The following is a 15,765-nucleotide window of genomic DNA, read 5'->3' as shown; positions in this document are numbered from 1 at the left end:
TTGAAGTACAGAATACTTTTCTTCACTCTAAATGTGCCAATTTGAAGCACAAACTTAGTTTGTCTGTGTTGGTGCAGCCTATATTAACTACTTCTGCATGATTGTGACTGCCACAGCCTTCCAGGTATAGTCTCAGTCATAAGGTACGCTTCAAACTGTGTCAACCCTCTAAAATCAGTCCTTGTAATTTTGAAGTGAATAGGAGAAGAATTTCCTTCATTTTCTAGTTTGTGGGTTTTTGTTTGGTGGTTTGTTTTTTGTTTTTTTTTTGTAAGCTGTGATGTGTTTCGGTGTTCTTTTATTACCTCAATCATGTTGTATAAAGACTTATTATCAAATGAGTTAAAATAACCCTCAGGGATCCATGGAAATGAAGACAGCAAATTTGCTACAGTGCATGCAGTTGATGCTCTAGCTTCAGTAAAAGAATGATAGCAAAAAAATTAGGAAGATGTACACCCCACAAAATATTTCAGATCTTTCCTCTCAGAAGTGCAGGTATGCCAAAGAACAAGATGGGGCTGAGCTGTTTCCAATCACAGACCTCTCTTGAGTCCATTCAATATAGCTGCCGTCTATATCAGTGATAGAGCTTTCAGAGCATGCACTGATTATGAAGCAATATATAAGCTTTCAAAATGGAACTTGTGATTTCAAACCCAGGAAATTTCTGTCAGGCCTCATGGTTAAGCCTGCTGTACTTGCTGTTAAAATGTGGTTATGGTAGGAGAAATTAGTTAAAAATGGTACCTCCTTTACTCAACAGTTTTGCTATTTTTTTGTGGATTAGACAGGATTATTTTAAGGCCCTGACCATTCTCGTGATCTTCTTAGCCCTTTGCAGCCATTAAAGTTCAGAACAGTCCGGTTCCTTCTTTCCTTGCTCATCTACCACCAGATTTACTATCTGACACTCATAAGCTTTTCCTGCAAGATGGCAACTGTTACGATATAGAGAGTGCATTCATTTGGTGAAGGTCGTGTTTCTGTGACAGCAGCAGCAGTATAGCATGGAGCATAAAGCAAATAGCCAAACTGCAAACAGCTGTACCAAAACAGGATGCTCCTTTCTTGTCTTACCCATCCAAGGTACCTCAGTCCAAATCAAAGGATGCTGTGAGATTCCTGCATAACAGTAGGCAGGAGAGAGCCCTGCGTGGTTGGCAGCCTGGTCTGAAGGGCTTTGGGAGGATGCTGGAAGGGAGTATCCTAGGATTCCTTACCTGCAGCATCCCAATAGATTCATGGATTGTGTCTCTGCATCTTGATGAACCCTTCAGATTACAAGGTTGGCAATTAAAACAGGAAAAAAAGAAAAGAGAAAACAATGCAGAAGAGATTGCAGAAGAGATTCTTGGAGGTAAGGAGAGTCAGTTTTCCTTACTCTGTTCTGGGTCATGATGGACAGGAATGAGGAGTCAGCCAGAAACTGAGAAGATGGTGGGATTTGAAAAGCAGGTTGTTTTGTCTCTGTCAGCAAACTGCAAGTTTGTTTATGGCAGACACAAACTGAAATGAAAATTAAATCTGGCTGGTTTTTTTTGATCTCCATCTGTTTATATGGACTGACTTGAGCCCAGCAGCATTATGTTATGAAACTCTTTGCAGACAAAAAGCTCGTAGAAGCCTGAATTTCTCTCTTTATCCCTAGAAACTTGCTAGAACCTAGAAGGGACATGGATATAATTAGAGGTTGAAGCCTTAAAGAAAATTTGTTCTCTATTCTTCAAACCAGAAACCACTTAGCATGATCTACTTTCCTTCTTCTGATATTCAATAGGATATAAATATAGGTAAGGATAATCCTTTGTTTGCAAAGATAGAATGGCAAAATATGAGACAAAAAAGAATCTAGAGTGCAGGATTAACTTCCTCCCTGTCCCATGAATACGGTGCCTTTCTATGCCAGTTTTGTAAAGGGGTTTTTCACCATATTGCATTTCATTTACCCTGTTCAAGGACCAGTTTCATGCCAGGTGTAAGATCTCCTGCATCTCACATGACACATGTTTTGGCAGCTACTGCCACATTTCTGAATTGTTAGCACAACTTCTCTTGTCTTCTTGCCATAATGAAGATGCTACCACACCACCCAACTGTCCTCAGATAATTCTGTGTGTATCTTAGCTTCATATCTGTCAAGTTTAGTGTGACTCCATGTTCTACATCTTTTTACAAAAGACCTATTGTTCGTGGTCAGATAGTCTTGGTTATGTGCTTATTAGCACATTAAATGACCTGCTTAAAATGTCACCTGAAGCAGTGCAGAAAATCAATACCAACTGTGAATTTAGCCCAGATGCTTTGAACTTGTACCTGATACGCCTCATGTCTTGTATGTTCCACAGAAAAATTCAGGAAAACATCAAAGTAGCGCTTTCCCATGAGCCTTCACATCCTGAAGAGCCAAGGCAATGGAAAGCAGCCAACTAAGTTCATACTGCAAAGTCATAACTCACTTTTCATTGAGTGATGAGTCCATCATCTCTTGGTACTCACAGTTTTAAGAAGCAGGAATCCTTCAACCAGACCCCAGGAGTGCAAGCTAGTGACCCTGTTAATCTCTTCTGTACTTCAGTGTCATCTGTCCTCTTTCTTTTTCTTTTTTTTTTTTCTTTTTTTTTTTTTTTTTTTTTCAAAAAACCATCTATACATGGTACATCCTGGCCAGCAGGAAATCAAAAGAACAAAAATTAACTTGTCTTCTCAGTAAGTAGGGCACATTTCATCATGTGAAACAAAGAAACAAAGTAGCTCTTTTTTTTTTTTTAAACTAGAGTCTGAACTGGAAACTTGAACACATCATGAAGAACTTTTATTTGCAGAAAGCTCTGAGAACAGCCCTTCTTATCGCAACTAATGTTTACCACACCTGACTGTGAGAAGGGCTAGCTATTTGTGCTGTGTCCTGTTCTGGTGGAGATGGCTGGTATACTAGACAGAAGGAATGGAGGGCCACCTTCTGGGTTAGAAAAATATATGAATATATATGGATAAATTAATATATGACTGTAGCTTACAATTATATGCCTCCTCTTCTGTGTGACATTGGGAAATATGGGTCTGGGCCTTCAAAATTCCTCTGCTGGGCACTGCTGAAATGTCTTGGTAGAAGGGATGGAAAGCTCTGCAAGCCATCTTTAAGATGGCTTTGAGCAGCCCCAGATCTATCTCCCCTGTAGCTATCTGTTTTATAATGCTATCTGTTGCATCTAGAAGAGGGAGCAAAGGTAACTCTGGGTCCACACCATGTTCAGCTCACCATGCTTTGCTCTTTTTAAAGCTGGACCATGGGTTGGAAGAGAAACACTGCTCTATAATGTGTTCTAGTGTGCCTACTACGCTGCAGATTAATGCTATGCGAATACAAGCTCTGTGTGTGTGTGATGTACGTGCATGCCTCTATGAGTGTGTATCTAAACAAGAGTCTAAGCAGTAACCAAGTCTCAAATGCCTTCAGTAACATTGTGAATTTTCTGATTTAGAAAGAATATACAGTCCGATTTGCTACCATGATTAAATCTCTTCCACTTCTATTGAGTTTAGGAAGACTGTCTTTTGGTATTTGAAAGAGAGTGCAACCAAAAGCCAGCTTTTAAAATTAGAGACTTCTAAAAAGTGTATTTTCTGTAATAATCTACCATATCAGTATAGAATACAGATTGTGGTCTTCTAGTACAGTCAGTTTCGGACTGACTTCTTGTGCCTGTATTATCTTTTCAGACTGGAAAACCTGCTGATTGAAGACACAGACTAAATACAGATTTCTTATTCAGGCCTTTGAGTTCAGATCTTGGCTTAGCCAGTGACTGCTTTGTGATGTGACTAAATGGTTATTCTAGCACAGGATGTTTTAAAAATGCTGCAACTGAAGAAGTAGAAAAGTTTGAGTCTCTTGGAGGTACATATATTTGTAAAGGACAGTAGGAAACTGAATGGAGAGCAAATCTTAACATTAAGTTTTTTATGAAGAAAGCAAACATTTGCCTAGTTAAGAAATGAAAAGAAGCTTGTCTGGAAGAGCATGCTAGGTTCTCATAAGCTTAGTATCAGTCAGGAGAGCAAGGATACTAGCCTGCTTCTTTGTATACTTTTTTTATTAAGATGATTGCTCATACTGAAAGCTCTAAATGCAACACAAAAGGCACGTATTATGCAAGACTATGTGGTTCTTGAAAGTATATTCCTGACCAGAAGTTAAACATAAAACTTCAGCAGCATCAGTAAAAGCAGAAGCAAAATTTCCCACTCAGGTAGAAAAAGTGTGCATTTTTCCTTCCTTTATAAATGAAAATGGAAAATAATTTGATAGATTTAAATTTTTTTTTTTTTTTTTTTTTTTTTACCCTTCAGAACCTTTCTCTCTAGCTGTCCTTTATGTAGATATCAACAAGCTCCTTTGCTTTTGCTGTTGCATTACTTAGAAATTATAGGGATTGAGACCCTCAGAAAAATACACGTGTGGTTCAGGAACCTGCAGTTATGCTTCTTGTCAAAATTCCCAGTTGATTTGCTGTGCTTGTTACTTTTCATAATGCCATGTAGAAGGTTCCTGAAATCAGTAAGAAAACAAGAGCTGGGCAAGGCCAAGGGCACACTTCTTTGTACTTATTGGTCCGGACTTGTTCTAGGTACTGGATGTGAATAAGGGAAATCAAAGACCCTGTAGTCAGTCTCCTGTAGCCCCAGAGGCTTAAAGGTCTTTTTATGAAGATCACAATTCTGAATATTAAAGCATGTATGGAAAAAAATCCCTGGAGAGAGGGAGAATGCTTAGTTGTAGCTTTTTTAATTAGCAGCTTATATTGTGTGTTTATAATAAAATCTTACTGACAAAGCTAGAAACATTTCTTGAGCTCCAGATGGCTGCTTTTCTTTATGAGTTGCTGTAGGGTACAGACTTTGATTTTATATATTTTGATAATCTATCCTGATTATTCAACTAATACTCATTGTTCTCCCTATGCTGCAACAATACCCTTTGAGAAACTGCAGCATATGGCTTGGTGAGGGAAATTTCAAGGTTAAGAAAATCTTCTTTAACTTTGTCTCTCATTTCTTTGTTTCTTTTTTCTTAAGGCTAGGACCTGTACCTTTGATAATGTCTCTTTAAATGTTTCCTAGTGACAAGATTCTCACTCTAGGCAGTGTCTTTCAGTGGATGGGGAAAGGTCTCAAAATCATCGGAAGTCATCATCTTCAGAAGTCTCTTCTAAAGGCACCCAGTATGTGGGATCAAGTTCTAATCCAAAACAAGCTAACAGCAACAACCACAACAAAAAAGCACATGGGAAAATTTGATGGAAAGAAAGTGCAAAGGGCAAAGCTGCACTTGTTTTGTGTGGGTGACAGAGGAGACAGGAGCAGAGAATCCAAAGCTTTGGTACTGCTGAGTGAGATTGCCACATCAGGAGGTGAATTGGCAGGATGCAGTGCAGTGTAATTGCAACACCTTCAGAATCAGAATATCATTATCATTAAATAAGTATCCATTTAGAAGGAGGAAATAAGGAGCTTTAAAGAAAGGAGAGGATTGACTTGTCTGGGTGGTTGGCATTTTGATTTTATTCCTTCACTCTTTCTCCAGGTTAAAATGTATCTAAATACCTGGAGCTCAGTTTTTGCCCAAAGGTGTGTTGTTCCAAGAATACTGCATTATCTTACAGTTACAAAGCAAGCAACACAGGGCTGCGCTCTGCATAGAAACATGCTACACTTTACAGTCTCCCTGAAAAATTATCTTGAAACAAACTGTGCTTTGAAAAGAAAGAATTCCTCTGGCTACCTGTGAAACCTCCATGATATCTTTCTCTTTTCTCGACATGCCCTGTTGCAAATAAAACTCCAGTAAAATTATTTCATATTAACTGTGAGTTGCTTCAGTTTTCTTGGAGGGAGGAAAATGTATGAATCATGGCAGCAGAAAGTATCTACAGCACCCTCTTGTCTTCCCAGAAAATAACCAAGATCAAATGGGCTAAAGCTGTGTCTGAGAAAACAGGGATGTATTGCAGTGATACCTCTTAATGCAGTCTTCAATTTTATATCCTTTCCCAAGCCAGTGTCTTGTACTGAGCCAACATGAGACCTCTGGGCTGCATCTCTGATGGTATGCCATTCTGGGCAGTGAGGTTTGTTGTGGCGTTCTCTGACAGCTTCAATGGGGTACCTTTTTTGTTCATTTGAAAGAAAAAGTATTTTGTGAAATGTTCGAAAATGATCACTGCTGCAAAGATTTCCCCATCATTTTTTTTCTAGAAAAACAGAAAAAGGAGTGAATCATAGCAATTAGTCCAAATTCTAAACCAGGACTAGGCACAAGTATCCTATGTCCCATGGGAATTCCCTGATTGATGGACTAGGATTAGTCCAGTGGGCTGAATCAGTTAATATTTTACAAAGTTAGGTGATGCTGAAAGGGAGTCTTTCTGTTCTGGAGAGCAGAATGGCACAGACTTGAGGCTCTGATCTAAGTCAGAATGAAGCAAGACAAAGGTTTGAACCTGAGGTTGTCTTCAGTTCCAATGAGCATGTCATACTCTTAGCTATATGTAGAGTCCCTCTGTTTATGATGGGTGAAGTTCTGTGTTATTTCTCAATTGTTTTAAAAATAATTTCTACAACAGAACAAAAAAAAATAAATCCTGAAACTCAAAATTCTAAGTGAAAATTATTTTTTTTTTTGTTGGCCCATGTAATTTCTTAGAATCATTTGATGTGTCAAAAGAGGGTAGTTAAATTTGTCCTAATTCACAGGTTCAGCTGTGCTTGGGGTTGCACAGGTTTTTCTTTAAGTTACATTTAAATGTGACATAATAACAGCAAAATTAATTTTAGTCATATTTACATCTCTTCAGAATTGTCTATAGTACTTTGCTGCATTTAACTAGATTAATAGTAAAATTAGAAAATAATCAGTCTATTAATTGTGGTTTACAAAAAATAATACTTGCTAGAGCTTTGTTTGTGTGCCCCAAACTAAGAAACAGTTTTCCTAACTACTTCAAAATGCAACTGCTTCCAAACACAACTCTCGCTTTCTTCAGTGTGTTATGAAGTTACAAAGATCCCCTGATTAAAAGCACCTATCACATTCTTAACAAATGGGGAAAAACTAGTGTCATGTGGACAGAGATTCAGGAGAGAGGTCTCAATGTAAATTTTTCATTTGTTTGTTTTTTGAAAAATGAAGTTGAGCCAGCAAGGAATATGCAAAATATTTATTTTTCTTAAGGTCCCCAGTGCTGTTGTCAAATTTGTTGTCAAAGCAATCAAAAAATGATTATGATCAGCTGATGAAAGGGGCCTGTGAGTTATAGGCCATATCAATATTTTAGCATCAGTTCTGTACTCATACCATGGAAAAAACTTGCTGAACCTCTGTACTGGTACACAAGTAAAGGGAACATTAAGAGATGTTTTACACAGATACTGTTTCTCTTAGGGAAAAGTACTTCATTTATATCCCAATTTTTCAGATTTTCTACATGATTCCTAGATAAATACAAATCTCAATCCCTCCCAATTTAAAATACAGCATAAAGAAAAATAGACAACTGTTTAAGAAAAATATTTTACTTATCTGGACTCAAGGCATTGTCTTGATCATGAGAAATCAGTAGAGCTATTTACTAGAGATATATTCGTTGTCGTATAGGGCTTCACAAAGTTATTCTGCACTGCTCAGCTACCATTTAATTGTGTAAACTTTTGCCAGCTGTCTGCAAACAGAAGAATTTGATTATAGAAGAGATGAATGACACTGGTCATGCTATTGATGTGACTACAATTTGGCCTGAAGAAACCTGCAAGGTAAAAATTTGGGAAGCAATTTTCTCCAAGAAAAGAGTGATACAGAAACGACAGGGCAAGGAAAGTTCAATGGTATAGGCACCATGTATTTATTAAAAAGATCTGTATTGCTCACAAGTGGGCCAACATAAAATGTAAGACCCCTTGAATGTCCAGCACCTGGGAAGATGTTAAATCTTAATTCATCATCTATATTCTCTAGCCAGCTTTGCCCTCAAAGGGTCTGACACTGTAATAGAATCTTCAGATGAGATGGAAAGCTCTCTGACATCCATATTTTTCATTGAGGGAACAAAAGAGTGTTAACAAGCACTGCTTGGTTCCTGAGTATTTTCTGCTGCACCCTGCAGTAGTGCCAACTATCAGAAAGCTGAACCCAAATATGCAGGCTATGACTAAAATTCTCTTTTCTCATTGACCTTGCTGGTGTTACTCTGTATTTACATTCCTGTGGGTGAAACTGTGTGTGTGATTCATAGATAGGGTAGACTGAATGTGGGCTTATCCCAAATGGCTTATTCAGAGACATCTGTGTAGTTCTGACTTCAGGAAAGAACTTATAAACAAAGTGTAAATGGGCATGCAGTTTACTTGATTGATCTATGTGTACAGTTTAATGCTGAGGTTTTTCATTTAGTATTCACTTCACAAATGAGAGATGTAAAATGTTTAAATTAAATGAAGCAGAAATAAAAAAAAAATATTGATTCTCTCCTTTCCTTCCATCCTTCTTACTAAAAGTTTTTGGCTCTTTTACATTATTGGCTGTGCTATATATTGGCATTTACGCTAATGAAGAGCCCACGATGTTTCCTAAATGTTCCACTACAAGGACCTTGTTAATAGCTTCCATTTATCAGCAAAAGAAAAGCTCCTACAATCTCCAACCCATTGTGCAATAAACCAAGGACATAGAAGGGGCATGAAACTGGAGTCTCTCCTTAACTGTGCCATCCTTTTTCCCAGTATCACCAAATACTTTGTTCAGGGAGATAAAATCTGGAAGTGCAGGTTAAAATAAGCTTGACCAAGGATCAGTATTTATTCCACTCCAATGATAGGAATACACAAAGGGATCAGTATTTGTTCCACTCCAGTGATAGGAATACACAAAAATGTGGCCCTGTGGTTTGTATCACAGTGGTTACTGGTAATCTCACTGATTCATGTGGAGCTGATATTATATTTAATATAATGGTGGGGCACTGATGTTGACAATTGCTTTCTTAACTTGCCACTGGTCTTCATTCAAGAAAGGGTAAACCACAAAATTTGTGGCTAATCTTGGAAGTTTTGATTTAGGTGATCTTAAGCAAGCCCAGTAAGGCTACCGCAGCAATGCCAAGGATATAATTCTTTATGGTTCATCTCCCAGCCTGTGCTCTAATAGCTGTTAAACTAAGAGTAAAGATTCTTTTTATACTCTAAATGTGATACTTAGTCACAAAGAATAAGAGTAATTTTATCTATTTTTTGACAATTAGTTTTTCTTGACACATTATAGTGGGTTCCGTAGTCTTTGTCTGATCAGCAATTTTACAATGGTCATTTAAAGACTGTGAGCAATAAAGATTAAAAAATACAAATACTAATAACTTTCTATGATTGAAAAATCAATTGTATAGGAAATTAGTTTTATCTCAGTGAAACTGTATAGTATATGAGAAGTCATAGAGATATACAAATGCAGAGTAATCAATGCCAAGATTTAAAACATCTTTAGGGGACATTAATATTATTTGCATATATTTTCACTAATGTGTCTGCCTTTATTATACTGCAGAATGCAGACTTCTAAAATCCTCCAAATAATGTAAGGTTTTTCACTGAGACTTCTTCTTTATAAATATTTGTGGTTTCTCTTTGGAAATAGAAGAAATTTGCTCCTTGCTTGGCTACTGTGTTAACCTCTATTTTCCTAAGAACAGGAAAAAATTAAAGTCTCTCTAGATTGATTTTTTTTTTTTTTTTTTTTTAACTTTTCTCTTCTGAACAGAAAAGGTTGAGTACAGAATTGGTTTTGGAGAGTGTCAGTGTTTTTTTCTGTCAAAATTATTAAAATAGTAGGACAAATCACTGTGTTTTCAAATTAGTCCTTCATAAATAGTGAAAAATTCAGATATGCCACTGTGGCTTCCACATTCTCTCTATTTTTGGTGAAAACTGGGCATCACTGTAAAGTATGCAAATACAGCAAGAATGCAGAACTTCCTTGTTTTAAACTGACCTGAGAAAACCCTTTGGCTCTTCTGTATTAACCCACAGACATTTCCAGTTCCCTGTATTTTGAAATGCAATCCAAGCCATGGAATTCTTTGTAGACACGGAATGAGTTGGATCTTCCTGTGCTCAGAAAGTAGACAACTTTGGGATTGAGGAAAGCACTACCTGTTGCAATATATTTAAAAAGTTTATTCATAATGTAGTGGTAATTGGCATATAATTCTTTTACAGTGTATCTATCAGTAATGCTAATAAATCCTACAGTGCACTCAATACAGGAGAAAAATAGAAAACTGCTACATCACATTGTCACTGTGTTAAAAACAGCAGAAACAATTACTGGAAGCACTGCCAGATATCCCCAAAGATTTCAGCTACGTTTACTACATGCTACAGGTACTAATTTGAAAATGGGACTGATGCTTCATGCATTCTAACTCACTTTTGCAAAACTATATAAAAGGTAACTGTTTTGCTATGTATCAAACATAACACAGCTCTTCTGAGGCCATGACACTGTTTTCTCAAATCTACAGTCAGTGCTTTGGATCATTTAAATTAATATAAGCTGACTGTTTGAACAGAGAATTCTCTGAAAGCAAACAGAACCAAACAAAATGAGGTATATCACGTCCTTATATGTTTTCCAGTGACTAATAATCTGTTTTTCTTGGGTCAAAACTTTTGAAGAGCAAAAAATACAATGATTTGCAGGGGCAGCCTCTTCATTTTCTACCTGCAGGAGCGCTTTAATATCATGTTTGATGAATTAATGGTTCTTGAATGTTGCTGAAAGCTGGCTGTTGTAACAAATGGACAGATCTAAAAAGAAAAAAAATAATTAACACTAACTCAGTTGAATGCTTTTACAGGCTTCTTCAGCATCAGCTTCGTCTCTTAGTGGTAGCAAAACACCATAACCACTGTTGTGTATGAACACATTCTAGACTTGAACTGTGTTAGGGAATTCACTCCAGAAAATTGGTATTTTTTTTCCAAATACTTGATTGCAACCAGTTGTCCAAAATTGGCCTTGTGATCCAAGAAGTCTCTTCCAATCATATTTCTGCACAAGTGTAATGAAACATTGCCTCTGTGGAGATATTTCCACACTTGAGCTTTGTTTCAGATGCTGTGTAGAAGTCTCAATTATATGCAATGTAATATCTATAAAATTTCTTGCTAAGACCCAGTGAGACTGTAAGTGTGTTGGAATTAGGATATTTTCTTGATTTGTTTTTCTAAAGAGTTTTCTTTGTGTTTCTGCTCTTTCCCCCTCTCCCACTCTCTCTTCAGTTTTATGTTCACTGTTACTGGCAGCAGTTTGATTATGGAAATAGTTCATGGGGAAATAGTTTTACAACAGCACTCCCTTGAACTCACCAATTATACTTGCATAAAGAGACTGAGTTACTTCCTTGCTTTCTGTGTTTCCAAACATGCCTCCTGTGGACTGGAAGGAATAGCTACACTTCCAAAAACAGGTGTTCTGAAAAAGAGGTACTGACCAGTCAGATATGAACAACAGGCTTGAAATAGTGGTGGCTGGAGGTCAGTACTAAACTAGAAGGACCTACCAAAGTGCATCTCTTTCCTTCCTCAGGATGACCTTGAGATTTTTGGTGTTCCAAATGTAGGGAAAGTATAGCAAAAATGTACTAAAGTACATTTAGTACATAGTACTAAAGCCAAATTATGTGTGTGTGGGGAGGTGCAGGGTTGTACTAGGGCTTTATCTTTTGTACAGGCAATATTCTACGGCTTTAAAGAAAATACTTTACTTGCACATCCTGCTAGCAGAATATAAATGTATTAACACAAAATGAGCTGAAAGTAAATTTCAGCTGGAAGTAAATGAGCTGACTCCATTTTTTACCAAGTTAAATCTAAATCAATCCTAGATAAGCACTAATTATGTCAGATCCTGTTCATCTCTTGAGGCCAAATCCCACATATCTTTTTTATATGCTGACTTTAGAGTTGCTGTTCCTGTTAATTTGTTGAACAGGATTTGATGCTCTAGCTATGACATTTGTCATCAACTGCAAAACCCAGTGTGAGCATGGGACCTATTTTGGCTTATGAACACCCTGATTATCTCAGAATCACAGAATCATAGAATGGTTTGGGTTGGAAGGGACCTTAAAATTCATCTAGTTCCGATCCCCCTGACGTGGGCAGGGACACCTTCCACTAGCCCAGGTTGCTCAAAGCCCCGTCCAACCTGGCCTTGAACACTTCCAGGGAGGGGACATCCACAACCTCTCTGGGCAACCTGTTCCAGTGCCTCACCACCCTCACAGTGAAGAATTTCCTCCTTACCTCTAATCTAAACCTACCCTCTTTCTGTTTAAAACCTTTCTGTTTAAACCCTCACCGTATCGCTACAACCCCTGAGAGAGTCCCTCTCCAACTTTCTTGCAGGACCCCTTTAAGTACTGGGAGGCCACTCTAAGGTCTCCCCGGAGCCTTCTCTTCTCCAGGCTGCAAAACCCCAACTCTCTCAGCCTGTCCTCATAAGGGAGGTGCTCCAGCCCCCTGATCATCTTCATGGCTTCCTCTGGACCTGCTCAAGGAGGTCCATGTCCTTCTTATGTTGGGAGCCCCAGAGCTGGACACAGCACTGCAGGGGGGGTCTCACAAGAGTGGAGTAGAGGGGGAGAATCACCTCCCTCGACCTACTGGCCACACTTCTCTTGGTGCAGCCCAGGATGTGGCTGGGTTTTGGGGCTGCAAACACACATTGCTAGGCCATGTTAAGCTTCTTGTCCACCAACACCCCCAAGTCTTTCTCCTTGGGGCTGCTCTCAATCCACTTTTGACCAGCCTGTATTTGTGCTTGGGGTCACCTTGATCCATGTTCAGGACCTTGCATTTGGCCTTGTTGAACTTCATGAGGTTTGCACGGGCCCACTTCTCCAGCCTGTCCAGGTCCCTCTGGATGGCACATCCCTTCCCTCCAGCATGTTGACCGCACCACACAGCTCAGTGTCATCAGCAACCTTGCTGAGGGTGCACTCGATCCCATTGTCCGTGTTGCCAACAAAGATGTTAAACAGCACTGGTCCCAGTATTGACCCCTGAGGACGCCACTCGTCACTGCTCTCCACTTGGACATTGAACCGTTGACTGCAACTTCTTGAGTTCGACCATCCAGCCAAATGGTCCATCCATCAAATGGTCCATCCATCAAATCCATGTCTTTCCAATTTAGACAATGATGCAGTGTGGGACAATGTCAAAAGCTTTGCACAAGTCCAGGTAGGTGATCTCTAAGTATTCCATTAGTAAACTGATGGATGAGGTTTTGTTAGCAATTCAGTTAGTTTTCTTATATTCTTGTGCTACTTTTTAGATAGCCTTGAAACACAGCTCTTTGAAAGTGACAGATGATTTCTTTTTGCAGCAAATAGCTGTTGAAGTTGCTCATTAACAGTTATTGATAGTATAACACTTTTTGCTATAACAGACTTTCTTTTGATTATACAGGACTTCTTTTAGCTTGGGTTCTCAAGAGCTTACTCATAGCAGCTTAATCAATATTTTGGTGTCTCTAATATTGGGTTTTTTTACTAATTTGTTCCATCTTTCTTTATGTACTAAAATGTCTATTGGAATCAAAAGAACTATTTCCTCATTTTATTGTCCTGGAGATTTTTTCATGAGTTCCAGTGACTCTTTGCAATAGCTAAGATTATGAAGTTCAATGTATGGTGTGTTTCTTGGATACCTATTTGAAAATCTCAAAGTACTCAGAAGTTATATATATAGTGTTATCAAGCAAACTGTGTGCAAATAGCATATGGGGATGAATCTAACATATTGTGATAAATATAACTGACTTTGAAAACCAAGATTTATTCTGAATCCTAAGACCTAAACCAAACTGAACTAAAACTAAAACATGGTATTCAACACAGCAGGTTTTCCCACCAGCACTAAGCTCATCAGTAATTTTATGTTATTTTTATTTGTATTTGATCTGACTTCTGATTTTAAAAAAGTTAGCATTTTCCCATTCATTTAAATGAGAATAGAATTGGACTAATAGATAGTTTTTTATAAGTTTGCATACACTAATCCAGAGGAGCTGTTAGTACTACAAGTTATTCCAATTGTTTGATTTGCCTTGTTATTGCAATATTTATAATTAAATGTTCTCAACTTTGTTTGTGTTAGAGCTTTGTTCTTTATAATTCTTTAAATGCATTTTTATAGCAAGGCATTTCTCTTGGGTCTAAGTCATTGTAAGAAGTAATCTCAAACATGTTATTCTTTCCCCAAGTTTTCCGTAATTTGTGCTACTTCATTGTGTTGTATGCACAACGTATCAGGTGGATTCTTTTCTGTTGCTTCGTGCTTCTTTGAGAGGAGGGGGGCGGAATTTTTTATTTTCTGTTGTTTAAAGGAGGGAAAAATAGAGTTGATTTGGCTCTTTTCTTTACAGTCATGAAACTGTCCAAAGTTTACTTGGCAAAAACAGGAGTGAAGAACTGAGTGATCAGGAGTGAAGAATCCCAGAAAGGAACATTACTCCCTAGATTCACCTAGATTTACCTCCCCACTCATTTTAAGAATCAATCTTTCCCCCTCGGATTTGTTAGTTCAGATTAAAAGCAAGCATCAAATTTTGTATTAGTAAAAGAGAAATCTGATTAAATAAATCAGATTCAGCACTTTTATGGTTGGTCACTTTAGATTCAAAGCACACTCTGTGACTAAAGCAACATTCAACAAAATGATCAAGCATTAGCTTCAGCAGGCTAAACTCAGTGTTCATGTAGTCATCAGCAATTTAAGCAAACAACATTGCTGTCTTAACGCTCTTTACTATATTTTCTCCTTTTATATTTAATTATGGATATGTATCTGTTGAAGTTATTCTAAATTTCTAGCTTCATAGCACATGAGATGATAAGAATATATTTTTTGGAGTGACTACTACAGTTTGGGAGACTTCTTGACGCTGAAGTCTCCTAGGCTACAAAACAGAGATTTATGTTCCAAGTTGCAATATGGTAATGATCATACGTCTATTTATACACACACACACACACTGTATATCTCTTCCTTGTTATAAGCCTAATGGTCCCATATTTTCATTAACTCTTTGACAGTGAATTCTGTTCTCCTTTGTTTTGTACCTAGTGAACTACAACTGGCTTAACCCAGAAAAGTGCTAATGTTCAAGTGTGTTCATGGTAGAGTCTGAAAGTGTGGATGATGATTGGTAAGGGACTGCCAGAGTTCCATAATCCTTAGGTTTTTGTTTGAGGGATCTTCATAACAATGTGTAGTGGATACAAGGAGGAACATGAACCAGTATTTTGTTTTCATCACATTGCAGATATCTGAGTTAGGTTTCCTTATGGATTCCTTATTTCAATGGATTGAATCAGAAATGTTTTAAAGCATATTTCTAACTATTGCAACCTTATACTAGGGGAAAAAGTTTGTTTTCCAGCCAGCCTAACAATGAGAAGACATAAAGATGGCTTACAAATACCTTTGTTCATCAGACTTGCAGTTTTACTGTGTACTCTGAGACTGGGGCTGAAAATTCAGCGCTTTTAATTCTATCAAACAGAACCCCTTTTATTAAACAGACATTGGTTCTCTATCAGAGGGTGATGATGGTCTGGGATGAGTATTTGAAATCCTAATAAGACTGAATGAATGGCTCATTACCGTTCAATATTTGAACAAGAGACCATATTTTTTTCCACTGAA

This window comes from Strix uralensis, chromosome 16 (genome assembly GCF_047716275.1).
Source record: "Strix uralensis isolate ZFMK-TIS-50842 chromosome 16, bStrUra1, whole genome shotgun sequence".
NCBI classification, from domain to species: Eukaryota; Metazoa; Chordata; class Aves; order Strigiformes; family Strigidae; genus Strix; species Strix uralensis.
The sequence above is the reverse complement of the archived record's forward strand: the minus strand, read 5'-3'. Positions refer to the sequence as shown.